Here is a 20,065-nt window from a genome sequence, read left to right as displayed (position 1 = left end):
AACAGTCACTGGAGGTACTGTGCTGGGAGTCGATAGGGCCAGTTACTCTCCCTCTGCTAAATAAAGAGAATCGCCATGTTAATAGGTGCCTCTTTGCCAAGTTAGCAGGGGTTATATGAGAGTCCATAGGACAGTGATCCAAGCAGATTCCAAAAACATGTGCTTTGGCAAAAGGCAGATATACCTAAAGGTAGATAAACATGCCCTGAGGCAGTTTCTAAGCTATGCTGTCTACTCAGACAGTAGTATATTCCATGACAGACAAAGAACTCATTGCTAATTGAGCATAATCTGGTTGAGTGGGTCTTGCCCAACAAAGCAAGGGTAAATTTGTGGAGATGTGTGGTGCATATTTGTCGTAAATCTGTTGACACTGCTGACCCAACAGGATTTACAATCCCTCCAGCTCCACTTCTGCGAGTCAAGATGGAAAATTCTATAGATAAGAGTAGCAGCTTAGCTGCACGAACCAAATCGAAAAAAAATGACTCATGAAGATAAAGTAGTATAAACCAAAATAAAGTCCCTTAAAACTAAAGTAGGTACCCCCCTCTACGATAACTGAAATAAAGGAGCAAGGAAGGAACAGAACTAGGACAGGTTGAAACAAGAAAGGTTGGACAATTAAAGTATGAGGAACACTGTCTGTGGAAAACAACGTTGCTGACAGTACTGACTCATGAACAGCATCTGCTTGATATAGGGCTCGAGATAACTGGCAGCCAGTCAGGCTTTCCTGACTCAGCATTTCTATTTCCTCTCCTGTGTGATCTTGCGCCTGCGTGTCTCCCACTGAGCCTTTCTCTTGAGACGTCTTCTTAACACAGGTGAAATTCCAGCTTCCTCCTGATCAGTCTCCTCAGCCCTCATCTCTGTTAGCTGTCCAGATTCCCCTCTCTGCTGCTGTTCCACCTCAGCTTCAGAGTTTGTTCTCACAGCCAAGTCCTCCTGCTGTGCTTCTGAGCCTGCTCTCTCAATCAAGTCCTCCCGCTCCTCCTCTGACTCTTCTGACTCAGAGGTCTGAGCCATGACAATATTGAATAGAGCTGTGCTGGACTGACTATCTAGAGAAAAGAATGTCCCTAGGTGTACAAGATTACACATCCCCAGTTTTGATGTGCTCATTTCCCTGAGTCCTTGCCAGCTAAATTGTTACTTTAGAATGGATTGGGAAATGCACCACATATCTGTGTGTATCTCAAGGAGTGCTCCACTGTTATCTATATTAGCAGGGAGAGTTTCTTCCCTTGATCAATTTGCCTTTTTAAATGGAGTCTGCTTACCAGCTACTACCTTCTCTTGTGAAAGAGAGAGAGATAGGATAGCTGTTCTGACTTTGGGGCAGGTACCCCATGCTTTGCTCAAGTTGAGCAACATGCTGAACGGTCTTGCTAAACCAAGGCAGGTGAAAAGTTCATGAGCCCATGAATTGCAGCATCTAATATGGAGACCATGATCCCACAGTCCCATATAGTTAGTACAGTTACACAGAGGGGTGGGCTACCCTGAAATCGGGCTGTCTAGCAACATTAGAATACAACAAATATAAAAACAGAATAATTAATAATTGATTAAAACAATTATCATAGAAAACCAATTACAATTAATTAAAAGCCTGAGAAAGCAGGTGTATCTTAAGGGTCTTTTTAAAAACAGCCAGAGATGAAAAAACTCTGATTTTAACAGGGAGCAACCCAAGGCAGCCACAGAGAAGGCCTGGTCCTGGGTAGTCATGAAATGGGCCAGTGGTAACCATAACCGGACCTCCCCAGTATAGAATCGTGTGCACTGAAAAATCATCTAAATTCTGCATCAAGGAATCCAAGATTCCATATTCAAAATAATTTATAAAAATGTTTATTTTTCCATGCAAAGCAAAGAAATAAAATAATGTTCCATTGCAACTATAACTTGATTAACAGGACTTAACATCTTTTATACAGAGTTCAAAGCAGGTCTTTGATTGACAGTGGCCAGGGATCTCGGACAAGCCCAAGAGTCCATGTCAATGGACTCAATTATGATGGGTAAGGCTGTCACAGCCTACCACATCTATGTAGCTAGCTCTCTCATTCACCTATCTCTCAAATCTAAATATATTTACTGGGACTAGGCGCTTTGATTATATTACATCAGTGCTTCATCAGCTGCACTGGCTCCCAGTCCATTTCTGGGCTCAAATCAAAGTGCTGGCTTTAACCTTTAAAGCCCTAAATGGCTCAGGACTGTGTTACATGAGAGAGCACCTTGCCCCATATGTTCTGACTCGGACCTTGAGATCTTCTTAGCAGCTCCAAGTACCCCTGTCAGATAGGTTAGGTGGGTGGCTTCTAGGGAGAGGGCCTTTTTGGTAGTCACATCTCATTTATGGAACAGCCTCCCCAGTGAGGCTCACCTGACACCAATCACTTTGTTCTTTTAGAGGCCAAGTGAAGACCTTTCTGTTCACTTAGACTTCTTTAAATTAAATTTTTAACTGACTTTTTAAAAAAAGTTTTTAAATTGTTTTGTATTGTGGTTTGTTTGGGGTTTTTTTTTTGGTGTGCCATGATTTGATGTGTTTTGTGTGTTTTTATTGGATGTTTGAATGTTGTGTTGTGAGCCACCCAGAGAACAATTTGTTATGGGGCAGTTAAGAAATAAATAATTATTTATTATTATTATTTGTTGTTGTTATTAGCCAATATAAATATCTGTGAGCCAATATTCAATTCCTAGAGGAATGAAAAATCTAGGAAAAGCCTTGTACAAATACCCTAAATTTCTGTGCTGTTGAGTAAAAGATATTGGAGCAAATTAATCAGTTTTTACACTAGTCATGGGCTAGTTTGGCTTTTATTTCCCTCTCCCCTCAACTGGCTCACTCAATTAAAATAGAGACCCTGTGATGACCAACTGGTCCTATCTTCCCTTTTACTGGGAATTCTACTTGAAAGACTTCTGAGCTCAACCAATCAACTCCTCTCTGCCACCATCCTGACTCCTTGTCATACACACAAAAATTGTTTACATGTCCTAGCCTTGCTTTGACTACTATGTTTCTTTATTTTTGCACTGTCATTCCTTCCTTATATCCAGATGATATATTTCCAGCCTCCATTATTAAAAGATGGATGTGCTGATAGCATGCCTTTGTGATGTCTTTTGCAGATGTCCCAAAGCACTCTCCAGGAACATTCCTTTATTGCACGTGTAACTAGACCATCCAAACAGAGCAATCTGTCCACTTTATGTGATCCATTTAAACTGGTATTTTGAACATGCGTATAGTGGCAGTTCAGATTATCTGCCCTCCATGAAGTAAATGCACTGAGTGGGCATTGGGCTGTTGAGGAAAGACATCATGCCAGGGGTTTAGCAAATGCATAAGCGGCCTGTGTTCTCACGGGCACACACACACACACAGCAGTGGCACTGCCGCCATTACACTTCCTACCCTGCTCCCTACCTGGTGGTGGCAGTGATGGGGTTCTGATAGCTCTCCTGACAGTGGCCCCTCCTACCACTCACGCACCATCCTCCAGCTAGCTCTGTCCCCAAGACTGCACATATGCCCTCATTCCCAGCTGCTTCAGGGTCAGAACCTGAGCAGCTGGGAAGTGGTGGTGGGCTGCAGAAGCACCACACACCACTGGGAATGGGGGAGAAAGCTGGTGTGGCAACTGGCTGGACCAGTGCAGTGGAGTGCAGGAGTGCAGCACCAGCAGGAGTGGTTGGCCAGCTGGCTGGCAAAGGAGGAGAGGGGAGTGAGGTGGAACTGGAGGCAGAGCAGGAATCTGCATCTGCTCGATTATAGCTCTGCCCTGGTTCAGGCTCTGTGTGTTTTTAAATATTGAAGATTTAGTTTTTACTGTGACACTGTAAATAGGGTGTCAGAGCAACTCCTACCCCAGATAGAGCATTTCACATAAAATGTTTCCCCTGAAGTTACCTGAGTTTCATCAAAGTTCCTTTACCACAAGATAATGAGCAGCACATTCTTGGAAAACTCCTCCTATCACCACCTCAACCAAAGCACCTGCACTAGGCTACATCTGTTACTCCCTCATATTCCCTCACTGAAACCTTTCTACAGGATTGGTTCCCAAATTGATGAAATTAAGTGTAGTGTTTGCAGAAGTCTCTACCACACCAAAATTAATGGCTGTCATTATTTAGTGCCAATGCATACAGGGCTGCTTTGCGGTGGCATGGTATTGTCTGTGTTATACAGAAATGATTGGGAATTATCTCTTTCATGTATGCTCCTTATATGTTGTGAGGAAGAGATAACATGCCTAGGAAAACTCATTGACTTTGGCATGATAAGTAAATGTGTGAATCCAACCCAATGAGTATATTGTTATATGCTGTTCCATATACAGTTTGTATATGAAAGTAAAATCATGATTAAAAGTTGATGAGAGAATGTTTATAAATCTTGATTGCTTCATAATTTTAACTTTGAGCAACATTTTTATCATAATTATAGGCTTTCTTTAAGCATTTATGCAGATTGTTTTATTCAAAAGAGGTCTTATTTCATTTCTGTATAAACTATACTCTTAGTGCTTCATAAAATAAGAATCTGTATTCACACAGGGCCAGTTTCATTGCTTTAAGTGGCTTATACAGCTATAACATGAGCAAGCACTCACAATTACTGGTTTTTAAAGAACATATTTTAAAACAATGTAAATGTTGGTTTTTTTCCCCCTTAGGGAGCCTTTCAAGGAGTTATAGCAGATTTTCAAATTTCTCTGTTTAAGCATTATATCAGTAATGTGAGCTTGTGTCAACATATTTCTCATTTTTTTCTCTTGAAGGGTGGTACAAATTTGAGGGGGAAATTGAAATGAGCAACACATTACCACAAACTGATATTGATTGATTGACTGATTGCTGTCAAGTCAGTGTTAACTCTTAGTGACCACATACATAGATTCTCTCCAGGATGATCTGTCTTCAACTTGGCCTTTAAGGTCTCTCAGTGGTGCATTCATTGCTGTCATAATTGAATCTATTCACCTTGCTGCTGGTCATCCTCTTCTTCTCTTTCCTTCAACTTTTCCCAGCATTATGGACTTTTCAAGGGAGCTGGGTTTTCACATAATGTGTCCGAAGTATGATAGTTTGAGCTTGGTCATTTGTGCCTCGAGTAACAATTCTGGATTGATCTGTTCTATGATCCATTTGTTTGTTTTCCTGGCTGTCCACGGTATCCTCAAAAGTCTTCTCCAGCACCAAAGTTCAAAAGTGTCAATACTTTTTCTGATATTACCTATTAGAAAATAGTAATCTGCTTAAAAAGATATCTGACCTGACATGCATTATAGTTCATCTGCCTTGAAGAAGATACTGCTGGGATACCATATGTACAGATCATTATATAACAGCTACTCATATCATTAGAATCAAGATTTCAATATGAGCAAGCTACCCATATGACTTGGGTTTTACCTTAAGATGTGTTAAGGGTTTAAGCGGGGGGTGGGGGTGCACAGCAGAAGCTTTTACTCAAGCCTGCACAGAGAGAGATGTGTAAGGGCAAAAGATGCACAACTCTCCCCCTGAATGTCTCCTAAGCTTTGGAAATACTCATTCAAACTTATTGCCCCATCTCCTCCTTGTGTTCCTATAAATCATCCAAAGGGTTCAAAGGGTTCAAATCAGTTAAATAAATTCATGGATTCATAGACTATTTGTACAAAATAATCAGCTGTAGCTTTGGTTAATCGGTGGCAGAGTTAGCAACACAGAAGCCCAGAAAAATTATTCATACTATTAGGAAGAAGAATACAGAAATGCTAATTGTCTCCTGTGCCAACTGCATCGTTACCCTGGAAAACACTGCAGTCCTACTAGTGTGAATCAGAAGAGGATACTTCTCTCTGATGTGACAAGGCCTCCACTACTAATGCAACAGTAAAATATGTTCATGAATGGGGTTCAAGGATACTTATTGGCAAATGGTGACTTGAGCAGGCATTTAAAAAGTCAAAGGGTTTTACATAGAAAACATAACACTTTTAAAATAAAGTGTTCAAATGTTCATATTGTGATAGATAAGATGTGGGGCAGTGTTGTTCGCTAACAAAGTTTAAAGGTTTCTGGGAATGAAACAACAACAATGCTACATTCTGGACAGTGAAATGGCCTGGACCCTTAGATACCTTGGACCCTTGGATGCTTTAGAGCCACCTGCTTCATCCCAGCAACTAAAGCTTGAACTGAACATTTGAAAAACAAAGTCAGTGCAGAAAGATAGTCCTAGAAGCTATCCATCTGCTGGTCCATTTTCCCTGATCCGTTTTTTAAAAAACCTCCCCTAAGCCTGAACTGAGCATTTTTGGAAGCTTTACAAAGCCATTTTATCTGGAGCAGATTTTGATTACAAGAATTAAACGTTAAAGGTGCTTTATTCTGGTTTGTTTTTCAACTTGTATTAGGTTTAAATTGCGACTCACCATAGAGATTGTGTGGGCAAAAAGTCTTTAAAACATGCACAGATATCAACTATACTCCATGCACATGCAGTTGCTTCAACAAGGAAAAACCTCTGTGCCTTAGACTATAGGTTATTTACAAACAAAGTCAGTCATGACTAAGTCCCATTGAAGTTAGTTGTGACTAGCAAGTCCCTTTAACTTGTCTCATCAGTCTCAATAGTGCTTAATCATGACTAACTTTCCATGTACACAACCCTATGAGGCTGTTCTCACAAGCAGCCAAGACCAGGCCGGCCTGCCCATGAGAACCGCCGGGAGGCACACAGCTTCCAGTGGCACCTTGGGGGCAAACTCACCTAGGGAGCCTGTCTCTCAAGCGAGGTTAAGGGAGCAAGTACCCCATTTACCTGCCCATGTGTCAGCACTGGCTGCTTTCAGCTGACATTGCAACACTGACAGGCAGAGGTGCTCTTACCTCTGGACTTCCGGGCCAAAGTCCAGGGCCTCCACAACCCCTGGGGGCTGCCAAATCCTCTTTCATCTGTCCCAGGTGGTGTGGTTGCCCGGCCGAACATGATGATACTTAATTTGCAGGGGAGGGGGGACCTCCAAAGGCCTTTAGGTCCAGGCTTCAAAATTACGTAGGCGCACCTCTGCTGACAGGTGCCTGCCTGTCACTGTGGGGATCCCCACAATCCATCATGCACATGCATTGTGGGGTTTCCCGGGGGCGGGGCAATGAATCCCGGCCTCTGAGCAATCTGCCCTGCCCCATGTTGCATGGAGCAGAGCTGATCATATGGGAGCACGGAGCACACTCCCACCAGGATAGCTACTATCATATGGAGGAGAAGGTACGGCTTGGGAATGGGCCTTCCCCCATCCCACCTGGTAGATTATATGAATGGCCCATATATGTATGCTGCTGTTCCACAGCAGCCCACATTGCATTTGGTGCAGGATTCAGCTTCTGAGAATCTCAGATTTCATTTTTAAAAGACAGTAAGTCTAACCTTTTATCACTGTGAAGACACATTTGACGGTGTATGGAAAATGCCTGCTGTAGTCACATATGCTTGTACAGATAGGCTTGATTGGTTGCGGAACTGAGATTTTCTTGGCACAGATTTTTTTTAGCCCAGTGCAATTACTTATCTATCTTTTAATTTATATGCTGTGTTTTTATATGATGGCCCTAAGGCAACTAACATTTTTTTAAATATACGTAATAAATAGTATCGCTCAGAAACTAAGAGTTACGCTATGGACTTGGAAGTCCTTAATTCTCAGTCATGTATTCGCCAACTATTGTCCTTCATGTACAATATGGGGGATACTAAAATGGTCTGTTTTATTGGCCTGCTGTAATAATTGCTACACCATTTTGAACACTCAGAAAGTGCTATATAAATACTAAACTGTTATTCCAGTATATCTATTGTTCTCAGTCAGCATCATGCACATCACACTAAGGATAGCTCTGTTTGTGTGTTTTTATATGTAAGTCACTAGCTTTCTCCAGTCCTCTTAAATTCAATTCTTTCCATACACCTGGCCTGTTTGATACCTTCCCCTGCCAGAGCTGTTAGTTCTTTTGTATTCCAAGCATTATTTTATTGCAGCTGAATTTCTCCTTCTTGGACAGAAATGTCCAAAGAAGTAGTTCCCAACTGAGCAGATGAAGTTAGTGGCAACTGGCTTGCTCCATTGGTTTCAGTAACACTTATAGGTCATTCACCAGGGGTGTCGCTATAATTGAGCGGACGGTGGGTTCAAATAACCCAGGCCCTCCAGATCCTGAGGGCCCCCCCCAGATCCACCCCTCCCTCTTTTCTTCATTACCTCCCTCACTCAGAGGGTCTGCCAGGGAGAGGGGTGAACAAAGGCCCCCTCTTCCCTAGCTACAATCAAGAACTCTGTCATTCGCACAATCAAAAATTGCATTCTACCCGGGTTTGGGAGCTCTGTGTGCTCCCAGTTTTCAGTTGTGTGGAAGCAAGGTAAGAAGAAAAACTACCTACCTTGCTTCCACATAATCACTTCTACCCAGGTTTTCCATTTACCTTGTTTCCATACAACCGAAAATTGGGAGCACACGTGCAGCCCCCAAACCTGGGATTTTGTGAATGACCTCTTAGATTTCCTTGGATCAGGGCTATTCTGTTGACTACAGTTACATAAACTGGTGATCCTGTTTGTTCCTCTTTCCCCTTCTCCAGTAACATTATTTGGAACATATCCTTGACTCGTTTATTTGGTGTAATCTGTCTCATCAAAGGCCAAAGAACAAAAATGATATTGTAAGGTCAAATCAGAGTTTCAGTTTCAGGCTTTCAGCTACCTTATTGCAGGCAGAAATGTGAATCTTGCCCCTAAATCATAAAGCCCTGATAGCCTTTGTTTTAATTTCAATTTTACAGCCAGTCTCCAGGCCCATTGTTTGTAATGCTTCCCAAAGCGGTGCTTCAAGGGCAGCAACAACCCCTATGAGACATGTGCTGCCTCTCCCCACCCCGCTGATGACACTGCAGTTAGAGAAGACTCAAATCTATACTCCCAAGCAATTTTAAAAGAGTCAGACTGTCACTGGACTTCATTGCTGGACTTCATAAAACTGCCAAGCTTGATCAAAATTGCATAGCTCAGGCCAAATCCATCTTGAACCTGATGATTAGAACTGCTTAATTCCAGTGTATTGAAGGACAGGGAGTCAGGCTCACAAGGGAAGGTATTTAAATCTTTCTTTCAATATCTTATGAATAAGCCCTAATCTTTTATGGGAATGTTGACTTATTACGGAAAACAGGATTAGTTATACCCACCAGAGACCTTTGGAATATACATGTGTGGTAGGGAGAGGGGGAAATTAGAAATGAATAATATGCTCCTAGATGGCCCATAATCCCAAGGAAAATAATATAATAGTCTCTGAGGTATGGCTGGACAACAGTAATGGATTCATTTCACATCCCCTTGGAATGGAATGATATCAGCTCCTAGGTATACTTAACTAAACACCTAGAAGTTTAACATACGATTGTTACAAACACATGGTTGCAAACATGTTATCATATAAGTACAAGCCATGATTGTTTGCAGATCTGCATTGAGTCTGATCTGCATTACATCTATGGAATGTGTGAAATGGCCAAGGAAACATGGTGAGACTCAGACTTTTACTATATATCTATCCTCTCACTGTGATCCTCAGCACTTTTCTTTGCATTCTCTCACACTAATTTCCATGACTTGGAAGAAGATTTAGGACTGGAGTGGAATGGCATCGGACCCATTTTCTTTTACAAATGAAGTTAAACTAACTACTGATGCATTAACAAGATGCTTGCTTGCTTGCTTGCTTGCTTGCTTGCTTGCTTGCTTGCTTGCTTGCTAGGATTTGGGTGATTTTGATGTTTTTGTTGTGTTTCATACATTTAGATTTTAACAGAAACACAGGAAATTTAATTGTGTACCCTCTGCTTATGGTTCATGCCCAATAAGGACACAGGCCATTAGGCAAGACCCATTACTGTGTGTTTTGTGGCAACTCTCCCAGGAACTACATAATCTCTCCAATATTTTTGTAGCCAATAACCCCACTCCCCTGGCCTTGAGTTAAAAGCTCTCCACAACATTTCCTACACTGAGGAAGAGCCCTAGAATCAAATTTTGTGCCCAGTTAGTGCGAGGGTCTGGGACTATAACTTTAACACATTTTGCCTAGTTTGAGCCCCTGAGGGTTCAAGGTGACTAGAAGAGATCTACAATGCACTAAAATAATTTGTGGCAGCATCGTGGAGAAGTTCAAAATGTGTATAACATGTGTGGAATAAATCTTGCTTTTCAGATATCACTTTAGGGGGGGTGGGGGAATTGCTCCTAGAGCCTTGAGGCTTCATCTGTCAACTGCATATATACCAAAATTTCCTCCATTTAGCCTGCTATAAGAAACTATGCAACGATCAAAGAATGTACTGTTGGGATATAATTCTTAGGGCAAAACATCACTTGGCTCCTCCTTTTCTACCAGCAACAACAGACACAGTACCTAACGTGAGCTCCATTTTCACTCCATGCATGTGAACTATGCGACCCCTGCTAACTTGGCAAAGAGGCACCTTTTAACTTGGAGATTCTCTTTATTTAGCAGGGGTAGAGTAACTGGCCCTATCCACCCCCAGCACAGTACTTCCAGTGACTGTTGCTGGTGTCTATCTTATGTTTCTTTTTAGATTGTGAGTCCTTTGGGGACAGGGATCCATCTTATCTTATTTATTTATTTCTCTGTGTAAACCACCCTGAGCCATTTTTGGAAGGGCGGAATAGAAATCGAATAAATAATAAATAATAATAATAATTAGTCAGAGAATCAATCCATGGACATTTCAGAATAATTTCTGTAAGAACAGTTACAACTGCAAGTTCTTTAAGGGGAAAAATCATCATCTTTTCCTTATTTAGCAGCATTCAAGCAAATTAGTATATGTATAGCTAATGTATGCAGCAAGCTAGTACACCCAACTTGTCTAACAGGATAGGTATTAATGCTTTCAGTGATGATGCTAACTTTTAATTTGATATACAGGAAAACCTCATAGATAGAAACATGGCATAAAAAGTGATTATTCATATACTATGGGGCCACAACACTTCACAATTTTCAAAGGACATTGATGTAATTGGTATTGTCAGTACAAGACGCTGTTAAGGCCTTATCAAAACAGTGCACAGGACAAGTAGGAGTGTGCCACTAACCACACCCCATGCTGGCGCACACCTTAGCCACACACCCTTGTCTGCCTATGTACAGCAGTTGATTGCAGACAAGTGGAGAGAGCAGATAGCATGACTAAGGAGTGTGCAGGCGTGGGATGTGGCTCGTGGCACAATCCCACTTGTCCTGTATTGGCGTGCACTGATTTAATAAATGCCTGAAGAGGAAAGTTGTACTGACAGTGTACTGAAAATTGTACTGTCAATGACCCTCAGTTGGACTAGACCATTGGACTAGGATTGCAAAGGCCCAAGTTCAAATCCCCACTCAGCCATGAAACTCACGGGGTGACTCTAGGTCAGTCACTTATCTCAGCCTATCTACTCACCGGGTTGTTGGGAGGATAAACATAACCATGTAGACCACTCTGGGCTCTTTGGAGGAAAAGTGAAATATAAATTCTGTATTAATATAAATAAATAAATAATACAAGATGTTCTCCTAAAACCTTTAGACCATGGTTGCACCTGGGGAGAGGAGGGGGCATGGCTAGTGCAGAGGTGCTCCTTAGTCAGTCTTGTTCACTCTTTTGCTGGGTCCACTGTACCCAGTTTTGATAAGACCTGGACAAGGCTATTGTTTCCCTTGCATCAAAAGGTCAAAGCAGACACTTTGAAGTGCCTTGGATTGGCAGCGGGACAGTTGACAGGATAGTCTCAAGTTATTTCTTTATTTCATTTTAGTAATTGTGTATCCAGGGCTACAGTGGTTTCTCATAACACAAGTCTTGCTCAATTAGAAGTTATTGCAGGCCGTAATAAGATACTGTTAGGGTTTGTAACAGTTCTGGTCTGGGACAATATTGATGTTGGTGAAGAGACACAATTTGGAAAAGGCACCACCCTTCACACAAATGGAATAATGCTGCAAAATTGTGTCAGTGAATCAATGGTAAGGAAGAGTGGAGCACCAAGTGTGGAAAAGTTAGGAGGAGGAGTAAGGGGGGGGGGTTACCAACACAAGAAGCAAATCATAATGTTATGCTAGAGAGACCCTAACATACAAAATGCATCTTTTTAATACACTTTAATATTTAATATTTTAATACATTTTAACTGGCCGACTGCTGCTTCTTTGGGGCCAGAAATCACACCACCACTAGATGGTGGAAATGTTGCCCTTATTCTGGGAGCCTACAGTTCCGGATCTAAAAGGAATTTAAGTCGTGCAGCAAAAGCACACACATCTCTTCAAAATGGCTGCGACCCTCGATCATTTACCTGGAAAAACAATGAGGGGTTCCTAAAAAGCGCTCCAAATAAAAGGTTGTCCAGAATAATTTCAGGTGTCTCATTCTGGTGACTTACCTTTATTGAAAAAAGATCTATTTGTGAATGTATATTACTAGCTAACCTTCTTTGGGAGCATTATTTTTGCAATGAGATCTGTTTTGACTTATTAAATAATGAATCAGACGGGCCAAACTCCCCTTCCTCTCCCTCCCCTTAAAAGCATGAACATAATGTCTGGTAATTTTTCACTTTTTCGAAGGTTTTTTTTTTTTCCCCAGTCCAATGCCTGGTTGAAAACTTACAATCTGATGTTCCAGAGATTTTATTTTATTTTCAAAAATAAAAATAAAACGGAAGTATGGTAAGATCCTAGGAAACTAAGAACTTAACAGTGAAATCCTTTCCGAGCCAGAAAATGAGATATTATAATGTCTCCGCAGAGTCCACTGTTAACTTCGCATCATATAAAACTCCTAGCGAGAAGAAAGGTAAAATACAATTATCTACATATTTCAAATATGTGCCCAACATTATAGCTGAGAGAAGTCCAAGAGTTCCTTTGGCCCCTGAATGTATTCCGAGTAGCTCGTATGTAGGATCTTCACCTAAGGTTGAATGCAGATCGCAATTGGTAGATAATCTATTTTAAATGCTTCTCTAGCCTCGCTCATTCCTTACTGCGTATTTATTCATAACAAAACTGGGGTAGAATTATCACTAGCAAAATCCCTCCCCCCCGCCCCTGTATGAACACAGACAGAGCTCGGGTGAGTTGAGAACGAATGATCCCGGCGCAGTCAACTTTGTGACTCTTTTTGTGTGTGTGTGTGGGTATTTCTCTTTTGTTTAGAAAAGAAAATGGGAATATAAAACAAGGGGCTGAAAACCCACGCGGAAACCTTGGGAGAGGGATGCCTGCCCAATAATGCCTGCTTTCATTCCTTGCAATGAAATCTAGGGCTGCCACACAGTTCTTCTTGCGGGGCTCGGGTGGGTTTTTTTGGGTTTTTTGTTTGGTTGATTGGTTAGGTTTTTGGTTGTTGTTGTTTTGCTTCCCGCCCCCTCTTCTGCTTGGGGCGGATCGCTAAGGAGCGGCCTTCCCTGTCTCTTCTCTTGCACCCCTTGACAAGCCCACCGCAGGCTTTCAGACGACTCAAGAAGACCGATGTTCCTGAGACAGAAAAGGCAAACTGCAGCCCCTCCCCCTCCGGAGGGTAAAATAACGACAAAGGAGACGCTGCCTGCTGCCTTTGAATCGTATTGAGATGGTCCACCTCGGCCTGCCTAAGGGTTGCGCCAGCCCCGCTTTCATTCAAATCAAAGGGAACTGAGAGTCCCTTTGCGGTGTTTCGCGGATACAGACAACCAGACTTGGGCTACTCTCCCTTGGAAAAGCAGCTTCGCCTTTGCTCAGGGAGATCCCTCTGTAGATCCCAAAGCCTCGATTTCATACCTGCCCCTTTGCCGCGGCCGCCGCCACCCCCCCCCCCCGCGCCCCGCCTCCTCCCCGGTGCCTTCCAGGGGTAGCCGCGCAGCCGCTTGGAAAGCCACGCAGCGCGCTGGGGCTCAGCGCGCTGCGGTTGTGTCAGGATCTCTCCGCTCCGGTCCCTTCCCGCCAAGCACCGTCTTTGTCTTGGGCGCACCGGCCTCTCCCAAGCCCTGTTCTTCTCCTGTTTCCCTGTTTGAAATGTAAGACGGCATCGCTATAATTTGGAGGTCAGGTTTCCCAGTACGCCCCCTTTCAATAACAAGCGCAGCAGCCGGCGAAGACCGTCAGGATGTCTCTCGGTTTTGTATACAGTTTACACACTGGCACCTCTTTAAAATAAAATGTTGGTTTTTTAAAAGTGTGTGGGCTAAAACTCAATTTCACAACCCACGTTTGTATGAGATGTAGGTTTGACATCTGTTTGCCAGAGTGTTTTGCACTTAGCCTAACACCCACTATTAAGTGACAAAAATTGTGGCAGGTTGTCAAAGCCAGCTGACTGACAGCTGCTCCGCTTTACAAAAAGAGAGGCGGCGGAGCGGGGGTGGTGGCGGTGGAGAGGAGAGACACACCATTCAAATGTTTGCAGGGCTGGAAAACTCGCTGTAATGCCATCCCCATTCTTTCCATTACTGAGCGTGTAAAATGTAAGTCACACGTTTGAGATCGGCGTTCCCGAATGATTCGGTTTGTTGCAATATAAACACAAGGAAGGAGCGAGTCCCAACCGCAAATGACGCTGCAAGGAAAGGGCGTTTAGCTGGAAGGAAAACCAACTGACTTCAGTGGGATTTCCTTTCCAGACAGAGTCACCGCTGGGATGGGGAGGTGAGGAGGGGCTTTTAAACAACTGGCCTTCACTTGTCAGGGAGCCACGCGAGGGTTTTTAACGCCTCCGTGTAGATCCATATGTCAGGATTTCTCCAGGATTCCGGGTCAGATCCTGCGCAGCCTTACTTAGAGGTAAGGTCCATGGAAATCCACGGCACTTACTTCCAAGTGAACCGGTTTCGGTGGCTGTTCGCCTCCTGTTTCGAGACAAAAGGGGATCTTGGGCTTTAAAAAAGAGAGAAAGAAATGACTAGTCGCTACCTCGGAAGGAACGAGACAAATGAGCGCGGCTGTACCTTGAGAGGGGCTGAAGCCGCGTCCCGGGCAGCGCTTTTGGCGGAGCCGCCAATGGATCCGCAGCCGCCAAGCGGGGAATAAACCCTACCCGCTTCTGCCCTTGGCGTTTCGACTGGATTTGGTACTCCCGTCCCGTCGCCCCGCCACCCACACCCCCGTTTTTCATATAGCTGTAGCCAACGAAAAAGGAAACAGAGGCGCAATGCATCCGATCATCTAACCCTGGCTTGTCAGTTTTCCCGGGGGGGGGGGAGGGGAGGCAGGGGAGGGCTGCAGGGGCAGAAGGATGCCTGATGCCGGCTGTAATCTTCGCAAGCAAGCGGGCAATTTTGTCTTGCGCAAAACAAGCTGTCGCTTCCAGTTCGGATTTTGCTCTTCAGGGGTTAGCCCACACTCGTGCGCACACAGAGTGAGTTTCCGGCGCTGCCAGCATGCCCCCGCCCCGCGCCCCGCCAGCAACGTCTCCCTTCTGCTGGGCAGTGATTGTGTGGACAACCCAGGCAGTCCTGACCTGGATGAAGGGGAGGAGTTTCTCTCCCCACGCCCCCCCCCCGTCTCCAAGGGTCGCCTGTGTAACAGCAAGATCTAGCTTCGGGACTGGCCCCAAATTGCCATAATCTCGTTCTCCAGGAGCCAAAGAAAACGCTCACACATGTACGCACACAATTACCCAGAGCAGAAAAGGAAAACGGGCCATCCTCCTCTTTACCTTCAGATTTATCGGTGTTTTGTGTCAATTTTGTCCTCCTCCCTTGAGACTACCCTTCCCACTTTCAGGGGAAAGAGGGGGGAGAACCCACAAGAAAGATCAAGAAAGATCTGAAGGAAAGAAACTTATTTATTTATTTATTTGTTTATTTAAAAGAAAGAAAGAAAACCCTGCCCCGCAAGAAAATACCCCCGCCTCCCAGCATCTTGCAGTGGAAGCTTATTGCAAACAGTGCCAAAGCTCTTAGGAAAGGACTTTCACCAAAGAGATGTTAGGGGGACCCTGGAAGACTCCGTCAGCAGAAAAACTAATGAATGGGGGGGTAGAGGGGGGAAAAGAAGAAGAAAGGCGAGAAAAACAGACTAATATCAACGCGGGGCGGGTGAGACAGGAGGCGGGAAAGGTGCGGCAGCCTTCTCGCTTGCGCGGAGAGATAGAGCAAGCTGTGCATTCGCGCCGCTGAGATGCGCCAGGGCAGATCCGCTCTGCCCAGGGCAAGGGGCATCCCCGGTGCTGAGCCATATTGGCGGGCGCGGGAAGTGAATGGAGCCGCGATCCTGAACCAACCGAAATCAGCCCGGCCAAGAAGGGCAAGGAAGCCTCTTCTTGGCGGCAGCAGCAGGTCAAATTGTAGCGCGCAGGTAGATGGAGCAGCTCAGGTTTCACGACCGCCCGATGGAAGGCGCCTAGGTGGAGAGAGAGGAGCAAGGAGGGAACGCGGGGAAGGAGGCCGATCACTCAGGTTGGAAGAGAAAGTGCATCTGAGGTGCGGGGCTGGGGGGGGGGGCAAGGAAGGACCCTGCTCCACCTCCCTCCTCCAAGCAGCGTCCCAGCTGCTCTCAAACCAACTGCTCAATTCTATTCACCATCGAGACGGAACGGGAGTGGGGGGGGGGGGGAAGTGGCTATTTATTAGAATACTTGTTTGGTATTGTTCAGTGCTACACAAAAGCGTTTCATTATGTTCCGGGCTTGGAGCGGGGGGAGGAAAAGGTGGGAGGGAGGGAAGCCCTTCTCGCTCGCTCGCTCTCGCGCGCGTTTTTTTTCCCCCCAGAGAGAAACAATAACTTGAAATTGTCTTGAAAGTCTTTTTTTTTTTTTTAATCAATAATAAATTTCATGTTGGAGCCTCTCTCTCTCCCCTTCTGCAGAGTGTGAGGGTGTGTGTGTGTGTGTGTGTGTGGTGTGCGAGAGTGAGGGAGAGCGGGGGTGGGGAGGAAAGAAGGAAGGAAGAGAAAGGAAGGAAGAAAGAGAGGAGTGGGTGCGGGCGGTGCTGGGCGCTCCTGGCTCTGGAGCAGCGGCTGCGGAGGGCTGGGCGAGGGGGAAGCCAGAGAGAGAGGGAGTTACCCCGGGGTGAATGTGGGGAGAGCGCGCCTGTGCCGAGCCAGCCGAGGGCTGGGGAAGGTGGCCGGGGCAGCCTGCCTGCCTGCTAGCCCTGCGGGAGAGGCTGTGCCCCTGAACTCTTCGCTGGGGAAGAGAAGAAAGCTGGAACTGTAAGTGTGCCTCTGACTTTGGAAGGGGGTGGGTGGGTCACCCTGCGGGTGGGGAGGGAGACGGGGAGGGGAGAGGGGAGAGGGAGGTGGGTTCCACAAGGAGTTTCCTGAGGGGAGGCGGGCTTCCAACTTTCCACAAGTGGCTCGAAAGACCTTTCCAGGGCTGCTTGATCGATTGGGATGCCTGTGGAGACGTGTGTGACGAGGGGGAGGGGGCCTTTCTCGGGGTCTGATGCTTGGGATCTTTTTTTTTTAGAGTGACCCTCCCCATGCACAGAGGCACACACCACTCCCCGATCTTCAGCCCAGCAGGACAGGCGAAGGGGTGGGTGGCGGCTCAGCACGCTTCTCTTTTTCCAGAGGAGGGCACTGGAAAGGGCAGAGGCGAGCGAGTTTTTCCGCTGGGAGGGCTCCGGGGAGCGCTACAATGACCGCGTCCACGTGCGATTCAGAGGAAAGATGCTAAGGACGAAGAGCCGCTTTCACTGGGATTGAGCCATGCCTAGAAGTATACCGCTAAAAACAGCAGGGGCGGAGAAAGAAAGAAAGAAAGAAAGAAAGAAAGAAAGAAAGAAAGAAAGAAAGAAAGAAAGAAAGAAAGAAGCTAGGTTTGCCTATTGTCGGAAACAAGGTCATCTTTCTCCCACCTGTCAGTTCCTGGTTGCTGGCCTTTTCTGTGACAGGCTGTAGACGCTGCAAATATTCACAGGTCTTTCCCGCAACCTACCAATTGAGGGCTATAGGGAGAAAGGAGAACCTAATGAACGTTGATCTGATCTGAGGGTCGCCCAAGAGGTGACACAAGCTCTTGGCCGGTGGAAATCTAGTTCCCCTCTGCGAAATCACAATCCCGTTAAGTTTCATTAAGCAAAGAAAATGAGGAAGCGCTCCAACCAATAAAGCCAAGCGGAAGGAGCTCTCACTTTGTTGCCAGTTAGCTAGGGGCTTCCTGGACCTCCCGGCAGCGGAGGGTTGTGCCTGGGCCGTGCTCTGCACCTTCCTCTCCCTCTGGGTCCGCGGAGCACAGGAAGGGTGTGAGGAGGGTTTCTGGGCCGCGCGGAGGTCGGTCAACAGGCATTACACAGAGCAGGGCATCAGGAAAGGATCTGGCTCCTGGCAGAAACAGGTGTTTAAGCGTGATAGCAGCTTCAGTCAATTAACCCATTATAAACCCGTTTGAGCGCATTGATTCCCGGGCCGGCTGCAATAGTGGGGTGAAGGGAAGAGGGTCGTCTTGAAAGCCTCTTTGTTCAAAGGGCAAAGCGGTGTCCTGATAACCAGCTAGAAAGGAAAGAGAGGGAGATTAGAGAGAAAGAGGGGGAAAGAAAAGAACAAGAGGCATCAGTAACTGGGCCTGCCTTTAGGCAAAAGAGAATAGAAAAGCAATGTTCAAACAGAGATAGATACATGCACTTACTTGAAAGCAGACCCCGTTGAACTTACAGGGACTTACTTCCGAGTAAACCTGCACTGTTGTTTGCGGTTCGAGAAGCGAGAAAGGACCGATCCTATTTAGGATGAGTTATTTATCCACATATTTTGAAATACAGAACCAATTGAACTTGCCTTTCAGATGTCAGCTTTGTGGTTACACAGACATCTACACCATGAATTAAAATCCAAGAAGAGTTTCGTGTGGCTCAAAAACTCACACTCAGCTCTTTTGAACATCAGCGGGTGTCGTTTATGTAATGTAGGTCCCAGCTCTTCTACTTTACCCGAGGCGGGTCTTTCAGGCCAAAACAGAGCTATGCATTAAAGGTATAGCAGTGAAAGGCAGGTGTTAACCGCCCCGTAGCTGTTGTCTGGGACCAACGCAGCTAAGGCTGCAACATTTCTTTGGGATTAAGGTCAAGTGGCAGTGGGGTTACTGTGTATATGAAGAGGCTCTCTAACTAAATCTAAACATCCAGGAAACGCAAAGCCCCTCAGTCTGAGTATAATAGTGGATGCTTTGGAAGTCAGTACCGTAGCTTGCCAATACTGTGAGAAGGAGAGAGGGGGCTAGGAATGAGGTGGCACCACTCCGAGCCTCATAAGAGATTCCTCCGCTTGCACGTGTGAATGGACTGTAGTGTCAAGAGTGAGGTGCCTGGGAGTCAAATCTTGGGCTCTGCTTCAAAGCCACTGCGGCGGTAGCCTTTGGGCAGAGACCCACAACAAAACCAACACATACAGTTTGAAGGGAGAAAGCCCCGCAAGGGGACTGAGGAGCAGGAGGAGGGGCAAGCGCTCTTAGGCTTCTCTGCACACGCACCCTTCCTTTCCAAGAGAAGTTGGCCACCACTGCGACCCAAATACATTTTTTAAAAAAACACCTCGAAGAAGCTCTCTAGAGCATTGACCGAGACTTTTCTCGGCCAGTCCCCCATCCGTTTGCTCCGATTAACTAGCGCAGCAACGCTGGTTTCAATCCTAATTTGTTTATGTAAACACACACACACAGAGGCACCCAAATTAAATTCAAATAGATTATCAATTCACGGTGTAGGGGGAAAAATAGCACATTGAAATCACTTCATAAATAGCTTTAGGAAACGACTTGATTCTTGATGTGGATACAATGAAGAAGAAAAGTGAAGAGGCTGGCTAACTATGTCCTTAAATGGGGTTCTTTTGTTAAAGAGAGAGCGAGAGGGAGAGTTGCTTTTCTTGCCTTACCGTGCATCTCTCCTCTGTGCGCTTTGCGTCTGCTTTACCGTTTGGTTTCTTGGGACTGAGGAGGACCCGGAAACTCATCCAAAACAGCCGCCGTGGCTCAAGGTCGGATCCTTTCCACACACACACACCCCAACCGCATCGTTTAGATGTC

The 20,065-nt window shown here is 45.4% G+C and overlaps 1 long non-coding RNA gene across 1 annotated transcript in view; it reads left to right on the top strand.

Annotated features, from left to right (window-relative positions):
- The first annotated feature begins 16,939 nt into the window (after positions 1-16,939).
- The window catches only part of LOC128349812 (uncharacterized), a 49,044-nt gene continuing 45,918 nt past the window's right edge, over positions 16,940-20,065 (top strand). The window contains exon 1 of the long non-coding RNA XR_008319003.1: positions 16,940-17,253. This is a non-coding gene — a long non-coding RNA (uncharacterized LOC128349812). The remainder of the gene's footprint in view (positions 17,254-20,065) is intronic.

This window comes from Hemicordylus capensis, chromosome 3 (assembly GCF_027244095.1).
Source record: "Hemicordylus capensis ecotype Gifberg chromosome 3, rHemCap1.1.pri, whole genome shotgun sequence".
NCBI lineage: Eukaryota > Metazoa > Chordata > Lepidosauria > Squamata > Cordylidae > Hemicordylus > Hemicordylus capensis.
Note: the sequence above shows the minus strand (reverse complement) of the source record. Positions and strands in the feature narration are given on the sequence as shown.